The sequence below is a fragment of the Peromyscus maniculatus genome, chromosome 16, assembly GCF_049852395.1.
Source record: "Peromyscus maniculatus bairdii isolate BWxNUB_F1_BW_parent chromosome 16, HU_Pman_BW_mat_3.1, whole genome shotgun sequence".
NCBI classification, from domain to species: domain Eukaryota; kingdom Metazoa; phylum Chordata; class Mammalia; order Rodentia; family Cricetidae; genus Peromyscus; species Peromyscus maniculatus.
The window spans coordinates 53,834,413-53,843,302 of record NC_134867.1 but is presented as its reverse complement, the minus strand read 5'-3'; the positions used below and the strand labels follow the sequence as shown (position 1 = coordinate 53,843,302).

The 8,890-nt window shown below is 45.1% G+C and overlaps 1 protein-coding gene across 18 annotated transcripts in view; it reads left to right on the top strand.

Moving 5' to 3' along the window:
• The first annotated feature begins 234 nt into the window (after positions 1–234).
• The window catches only part of Syne1 (spectrin repeat containing nuclear envelope protein 1), a 484,186-nt gene continuing 475,530 nt past the window's right edge, over positions 235–8,890 (top strand). For 12 of the 18 annotated variants that reach the window (XM_015996796.3, XM_006978087.4, XM_015996789.3 and 9 more), the window contains exon 1: positions 358–649. The gene's annotated coding sequence lies outside the window, so the exon portion shown is untranslated. Of the gene's footprint in view, positions 650–8,890 lie in introns of all 18 variants that reach the window. The other 6 variants (XM_042262341.2, XM_015996792.3, XM_015996795.3 and 3 more) reach the window with 4 other exon arrangements.

Genomic DNA, 8,890 nt, shown 5'->3' with positions numbered 1-8,890 from the left:
GCATCCCTAAGCTGCTGAGACCACCTTGTCCCCCAGGAAGGGGACCCCTTGGCAAAGGCTTGCGCAGAAAGTGGGTCACAGAAGGACTCTGTCTGACAGAGAAGAGTCAGTGGCCAAGCTTCTCTAGGAGGTAGGGAGAAGCCGGCAAAGCGCCTCTGGGTCCCCGCCCCTAGCTCTGCGTGGTGACCTGCACATCCTGGGGCTGAGGAGGGGGTGTGGCGGGCGGGGTTGGGGGCGGAGGTGCTGGGCGGGTGCTCAGAAGCTGAACCCCGCCAGGGCGACCTCCGCTGGCGACAGGAGCAGCAGCTGCAGGGGGCGGGAGGTGGGGGAGGCCTAACCCCCTGGTGTGCAGCCTGGAGGAGGGACCGATCCGATCCTCTAGGCAGGCAGGGAGGGAGGGCAGAGCCACCAGCAGCCAGCGCAGAGCAGTGCGTGTGTGCGCCAGCCAGGAGCACCGGCCCACACCGGGCTGGAATTGTTGTACTCTGTCACCAGGGCATCCTGGCTCCTGCAGCCCTGCAGACAGCGCCGGAGCCCCGGTGACAGGGCCAGGGTAGCAGCGCGTAGACCCGGAGCCGCACGCAGCTGGGAGGAGGCGTTCGCTCGCGCGTCACCTCGCTGCTTGGAACCCGAATAAGGCCGGATCAAGGTAAATAGCGAAGATAGAAACAAGAGAGGAGAGAGATGGAGGAATAGACAGGTGCAGGGCAACACACTGCACCAAGTTTGTGCTCGCAGGCTGACGCGCCGCGAACCTCAGGGAGAGGGGGTGGCGGCGGTGTGTGTACGTGTGTGACACTCCTGGAGAAGGCGACAGGGAGGTTGGCTAGCCTCTTTGCCTCCCGTACGTACATATTCCTATTAATACCCGCTCTCTGAGTTGTTGTCATTTCCGCTCACTGCACATCCCCGGGGCGCCAGAGATGCCCAAACGGCAGGCAGGCAGCCACCCTCTTATTGTTGCGGTCCTCACTGTTGCTACTATCAGACGGGAGATGCGAGCGTTGAACAAATTCTAGGACCCTCCCTTCCTCCACCCCCAGACTATTTTAAGAAGGGCTGGGGGGAGGGAAGATGGGTAGCGGAGAGCCTAGGGCTGGAAGACTGCGTGGAGGCCCAGGAGACTTCCCTGGTGCATGCAGTTGCTTCCAGGCAGAGCCTACACTAGAGGGCAAGATAACTTTCATCTACTCTCCAAAAAGACGTTTTCCAGAGAGGCTCTGCACCTCTGAGGGAGGAGTCCTGGGAAATGGCGGTTCACGGGGAGGCAGGTGCATCATGGCAAAGGGCAGGAAAGTGCAAAATGCAGCAACTACCAGAGGCCCATCGAGGAAACACCCCTGGGAAAGGAGGCTGGGTTGGGTATAACTGCTTGATGCTTCAAGTTCAAGTCTGGTCCATATCAGGCCCATCCTATTGAGAAATATCAAATATTCAACCCTAGCTCCCTGGATCGTGTTTTGATGAGCTTTTCTGTTTGGGATGGAAAACTTTTATGTATCTGAAAATATCCTGTGAATGCTACCAAAAAAAAATTACTTTTAAAGGCCCACTTATTTCCCTCTTGACCTAAGGGGAATCTACTTAATGTAGATTCAACTCAACATTTGATAGGGGAGCCAGATCTATACCATTGAAAACACAATTTTCAATCAGGTAAAGGTTATTAATATGACCTACATCTCTATGAAATGCTGATTTAATTGTGAGTCATGAGGACTGTTCTCTGTGAGAGGCCCTTTATTCTCCATGATAAAACAATTATTAATGTGGATAAAAAGTTCCTGACATCAGAACATGCAACTAAGATGCACATCCATTTTTCTTGTGTTTAATGTCTGTTTATATTACTTTGTGGCAGATGAAGAACAAAATGTGCCTGGTCATGACTAACTTAATATGTTTCCTGTTGAAGATAAAAAAAAAATATTCAGACTGATTGTGATAGTATTAGGCATTAAGAAACATTTGCTTACCCCAGGGGGTTACAGCCTCATTTGTATCTTTTTTAACTAAGGACTCTTTACAAGCTGTCTCAAGATCCCCACTGTCCCCTAGGAAGAGCTCTTCTCTTACTCCCAGGGAGTGTGTGATTCAGAAAAAGCTAGTTTACCATGTCCAGATCATCTAGAACTGCTGGCTGCTGGCTGCCTTACTGGGTCCTGCATTTTCATAATTACCCAGTATACCCAGCATCCTACAAGGAGGAGGTATGACTGGGCAGAACCTGAGAAGCCCATCACCAGGCAAGGTGGGTGGCATGCTCACAGCTCCAGCTCCAGCTGCCACACCCAGTGGCCTGCCTGTGACTGGCATGCAGGACTCAAGGCTGGTTTGTGTGGACATCCTCCTCTTAACTATTGGTGCTTCCTTGCGGTTGAATCTAACGAGAACTATAACGTTGAGCAAGAGGTGAAATGCATGCATACCCCAAAGTAAGAAACAAGGGTGGCAGATAGCATGGGGTGTAATTCGCCCGCTGAGCTTAAATTCACAAAAGCTGAATCATGACACTGGTTTTCAGCTGGGCTGCCTTGTGATTATTTTTTCTTGTTCTTATCTTTCTATGAAAAATATAGTTTCTTCTTACTATCCCAAGTAGTTCTTAATTGTGAATAAGGAGCAGCACTTTCCTGACAACCTCCATGCATACATTAATACTATACTTTAGTAGCCCAAGGGAGTCCTTTTCTGGTTTTAGCCATCTTAATGCTTATTAATTCATGCCAGTACTAATGGGTGGGCAGAGGAAAAGATCGTGTTTAAAATTGTGCATTATTTTGAACTTACTCCCATAACGAACTTTATTAGAAAGGAGAGTAAGATAACTTCAGTTTAAATCATGGATTTCTCTACATACTGAGACATTTAATGAATAGTCACACTTCATTGCAAACTTATTTGCATGCTTATGGTCTCAGTTCCGGATTTCTGTGTATAAATTAGTGAGATCACGCCTGGTTAACGCCTGGTTGGACTTTCCTGCTAATGTCTCCTAGTACTGAAAATGCTCCTTGTATTGCACTGGGGTGAACCTCTGTGATCCAGGACTGCCTCTCCTATTGCCTTCCTCAGTTTACCCCCTTTTAGTTGCACAAACAAGGGAGTGCTGGAGTAGCCTATTGTGCATTTTGAGTCGAGTCGGGGGAAAGTGGCATCGTGATATCTCATCACTGGGCTTTTCACCGGTGCTGGTGTTGAGAGGAGAGAATCGGTCAGCTAGAGAATCCAAACAACAGAGGCTGAAGTGCCTCTGCCCCCTGCGACACCAGTACAGCAGATGGTGGCTGGTCCCACACTGACCTGGGCGGCACCTTTACAAAGCCAACCAACTTTGTTTGTGTCTGTCGTCTGCTGCTTTGCGACCTAAGCAAGAGGAGGGCTTGTCTGCCTTGCTGACTGCGCCGACTGACTAGATATTGTATGATTATCCCTCACAAATAGTTTCTTTATTACATATTTTCTGTGAAACAATAGACATGGGAATCCTACTTTTCTGTGTAGTAAGGAAGATGTATGTAGCCACAAAAAACCTCAGTGGTTTCTGGGAAGATGTGGAGATGGGGCAAGGACTGTCCTATCAATTGGCATACAACCCACTGATGATGCCCTTCCTGTCCATCAACCCACTGATGTCCTTTCTGTCCATCAACCCACTGATGTCCTTCCTGCCCATCCCAATAACTTAGCCTTACCTCCCATCTCCACATCCCTCATCTCGTAATCTCTTGCATCTATTGAAAACCACCTTTATGACATTGGCAAAGTGAGATAGATCAGGGTGGTTCTGGACCTGCCCTTCATGATGTGCATAGACAGTTCATGTCCATGTCTGTTGCTGCAGAGTCAGTCTCTTCAAGGGCCTAAGGAACACGAGTCCATAGTTTCCTGGCTGTCACTCATACTATTGGCAAGCACAGTTGGGAGCTCTTTCCTAGTTTTGGATGACTTCTCACATCACAGGTAGAGAAAACAAGGCAAAGGAAAGAAAAAGAGAAACCAGTGATTTTTTTTTTTCTGAAACTGCATGCACTTATTTTGGCAGTGCTGGGGATGAACCTAAGGCCTTACATGGGAGGCAAATGGCCTATCACAGAGTCTCACAACCCCAATCCCATGCTTACCTTTCCAAAACTTAATTTAAGCAGGATAAAATTGAACACAAATCTTCACAAGTTAGCTCTACATTATTGGTAAGGAAGCAAGGCTCATGGAAGTTTATGCTCCTTAAGATTGTGTGAACAGGGTGGAGGAGATGTCAGTGAAATGCTTTCTACAGAAGCATGAGGATTCTTAGAGCCCACCTAAGAGCCAGACACCATGGTATGTAATGGACATAGTAGGATTTGTGGGCTTCACTGTCCAGCCAGTCAAGCTGAGCTGATGTAGGTTCAGGGAGAGATGACATCTCAGAAAATATGGTGGGGAGTGATTGAACAACACCAGATATTAAATATGGCTTACTCCTCTCTCTCTCTCTCTCTCTCTCTCTCTCTCTCTCTCTCTCTCTCTCTCTCTCTCTCTCTCTCTCTCTCTCTCTCACACACACACACACACACACACACACACACACATCAGCACATACAGAAGCACATGAACACATCAGAGATCATGTGAACAATGCAAGAGTCAGCTCCAGATCTTCCCTTTGCCAGAATCTGTGCATTTTTCTGGAACTTCATCCTCTGACAAGCTATTGTTGAAAAGTTCCACACACGAGATCCTCCCAAAACTACCCCGCTAGCTGGCACAGAGGGGTGTTTAGAACTTGTATTTCCAGAGTCCCAGTCTCTCTCTCTCTTTTTAAATTCCCTTTTCATTAATTTGAAATTTCTTATTAATCACATGACCCTGTTGTGCCAGTCAAAAGCAAGCAAAGCATAAATTTCACAATATCGGGTGCGTGTGCATAGGCAAATGATGAAAAGTGAAATAGTTTATCTCAGCCCTGAAAAAGGAAGGATATTGCACCAACTCTGTGTTAAAGAGGAAGGGGTTTGGTGGGGAGGCATTATTTCATAGAGCCAAAATATTATGCACTTGATGAAATAATTTTTAAAAAATCCATATGGAATGTTCAGCACGTGTCCGTGGATATAGTTGGTGTCAATGGGTGAAAGGGGGAGGTGAGAAAAGTTGAAGTCCCAGTACTCGGGTGCAGTTCTTAACACGTACAAGGTCCTAGGTGCCAGCACTACAGGAAGCAAATAGAACATGTTCCAGTCCCTATGCCCGTGATGCTGGCACCCTTGTTAGAGGGAAGCAAGCTTACGGTGTGATGAGAATGAGCCAACGTGTACTTACCCTCTCATATGGATTATTACTTCTAAAGCAATATGGACTGGGGCAGCCAGAAAAGGCACAGGGAAAATGGCGTCCTAGGTGAAGTAATTCGTGATGCCGTTTCTTTCTTCAGCTTGGAGTTTTTGATGGAGAGGTGATATAAAGGGACCTTAAGACCCCTCCAAATATTACTGATTGCACTCTGAATCCTTAGTGTCTCTTAAGATACCTCAGTCTCCTCTATCCACCATGGGAATGTGTCTTCCCAGATCCCGTACTCTTGGCTGTCCCAGACCTGCCTAATCCTAGCTGACCCTTCACCAACCTTTGTAAAGTTCATTTCCTCCATATTTCTTCAACTTTATCTTCTATTCACTGTCTCTCCTATCCGTCTCCCACCTTTATTCCTGAGATGTCTTCCTTACCCAGCTTCCTGGGTCTTCCAACCTTAGCCACCCCAAATATAACCTTGAAAATAGTAGTCAGGTTGGGGATGTAGCCACGTTAGTCAAGTGCTTGCCTAACGTGAACAAAGTTATCACTCCGATCTCTAGAGTGGCACAAATGATGCAGAGTAGTGCACGTCCACAATCCCAGCACTGGAGAGTTGAGAGCAGGAAGATAAGTTCAAGTTATCCTCAGCTCCATATCAGATTCAAGGCCAGCCTGGGCTCCATGAAATCCAGTCTCAAACATACAAGCATCAGTAGTTGTAATTCTAAATGATATCTTCTCATTGCTGGCCCAGGGTCCCTGACTGGCTTCTTGGTGAGAACCAGAGCCATGCTTCTGAGCATGCCTGAAGGGCCTTCTGCCCTCTTCCTCCACCAAAGCATAGTATTTCAGTAACAAGTGTCAGGGCATAGTACTTCAGTAGTGAGGTACCATGCTGTTTCTCATGCTAATGCCTTTCCTGAACCAGGCGCAGCCTGGGAAGCGGCTTTCATCTTTTCACTTGATCCACTCACCCAGACTCAGCTTAGATGTTAAGTCCATCTCAGGACATCATTCCAGAACCCTGAGATTGTCATAGTCCCCATCTTCTGTGTCCCTGTAGTTTTACATTCATACTTGCTCCTGGGATTTTTTTTTTTTTTAATTTCTCTTCTACATCCCATCTCACTATGTTCCACACTCCTCAAAAATAGGTTCTGCGCCACATTTATCTGTATGGTCTCAACTCTGAGCTCAGGATTTCAGAATGTGTGATCTATGCAGTGGCAGCAAAACTGGGTACATGTGAACAGAAGCAGAGAAATTATAGTTTCACGTGGGGAGAAGTGGGATCAGTTTAGTCTAGGATTAGTCTTTTTGTGACATGGATATGAACAAGAGGAAGGAGAGAGATGCATTGATATACAGAAAACATAACAAAACAAAACAAGAGCAGCTTTTAAACTTGCACTCCTGGGGAGAAAGTGTGGGGCTGCCTTAATCATCAGTGAACTCCAGAGTTGATTAGGAATGGGTGTTGTAGGGTAGCTGGATTGAAACAAATTTCTGTCTTAATTTTTTCTTAGTGTCTGGGATTAAACTAAAGGCTTGCACAGACTAGGCAAGCAGCCTAGTATTCAACTATATTCCAACCCAATTTCTTCCTTCTCCTTTACTGTGTGTTATGAATAGTGATGTCAATAGATATACACGTGGTGAGTAGATTCTAGATAGGTAAGTTGACATGGATGGAGATCATGGAGTCATATCCTTGCATTTTAAGGAAGCCGACTTTCTAACCCTTCCAGGAGTGACTTATGATGAGGTCCCCTGAAATGCTTCTCCTACTTCTGGTCTGCTAAGTACAGTAGCTCTTGTATGTAGGCAGGTGGAATGCTTTCCTACAGGAGATACGATCTGTTATTGGGTTGAGGTGTAGGTCAGGATGCATGGTTATATATAGTCATTTCTCCCCCTCCACACCTCTTGAAGATCTGCCCACTGAATAATACATTTCTTACTTTCAAGATGCCAAGTGCTGAGTCCTACTCATTCTCATACATATTCTTTCCAGTAGCCTCTGTCTCCCTAGCTCAGTGGGTCTCTGTCTCCTGAACTGAAGTGAACAATTAGTGAAGTCTTCCTCTTCAGCTCACCCTTTTGACATCTGAACACACATGTAATGTTTTCCACCCATTTGCAGATGGTCACCTCCAAAAGATACAACCAGTATCACATTGATGCAGTTCCAACCAGAGCCCAATATGCATGAGTATTTATAATATCACTGAAAATAAATATCAATTTGTCATTGTGTCTAGTTACTTGCCAATTCTTTATTCACTCATTATATGCTATTAAAGCACATGTAAAATCATCCTACTTTATTTTTTCCCTTCAAGCAAATGGAACATCCCGTGTGTGTGTGTGTGTGTGTGTGTGTGTGTTACGCTTGCTTTAGACTTTTTATTTGGCCATTGACCTTTTTCTCCCAGCCCCATCCCTATTTTCTCTCATCATTACATCCTGGAGACGCAGAGAGACTGACCATAAAGATTGGCTGTACACAGGCCTCAGTATGACCTTCGTTGAGTTTCCGTCTCTGGAGGCATTACTCTTCTTTCTAATTGTCTTGTTCATAGCAAGACTTTGTTCAGCTTATCCCAGGGTTAAGAAACCCTTGTTCACAGTACATTTCTCAATGTCAAGGTTTCACTAACTACTTGCCTACCTCTTTTTCACCACCTAGAATGACAGTGAGCAATTGCACCAGCAAAGCAGAGAATCAAGAGAGGTGTTAGACAGACAATGTGTCATCTGGTTAACTCACCCTATCCCAGTCTTACTTTGGAATCTTTCTGTATTGGAAAGAAAAAAAAATTAAGCCAGGCCTAATTTTACTTCCTAAAATGAGAATATTTGGAAGTGATATTTAGAGTGAAATAATTTATATATTTATATGTTTTGTTATTTGTTTTCATTTTTGAGGTAATATCATGTATCCCAGGCTGGGCTAGAAAGCCCTTCCCTTCATTCCCCATGTAGACAGTGATGACCTTGGATGCATGGTCCTCTTGCTTCTACATCTTGAGCACTGGAATTACAAGCCTGGGCCACTATGCCTGGGTTATGATTGGTGACGATTGAACCTAAGCCTGTTCATATGCAGACAGACAGGCTGCCAATGAAGCTATACCCTTAGCTCTATCTATCCTACATTAATTCATCAAATTGTTATCAAAAGCTAGGACACGATATCATTCAATATCATTCTTGGAAGGTATACAATGAAACAATAAAAAATGTCTCTAAAACAATTAAAATCGCATAGATAAGGGGATATCTAAACATCAAAAAATGAGGTTCAGCGCTTTGATTGTAAGTTATAAATTAGTAAATTTTCACTTTAAAAAGCAAACAGTACAAGCGAGCCTCTCTTGTGAAGAGTACATTTCTCAATGTCAAGATTCACTAGCTGACTTGTTTCAGGCAACCTACTTTCTGTTTTATTTTATCACATATTGTATTAGTTACTTTTCTGTTACTGTGATAAAACAGCATGACTGAAAGGAACTTAAGGAGAAAGGGGCGTATTTTAGCTTATGGTTCCAGAGGCGTAAGCCAAAATGCATCGCGGTGGGGAAGGTATGGCTTGGTAGCAGGTGTGGGAAAC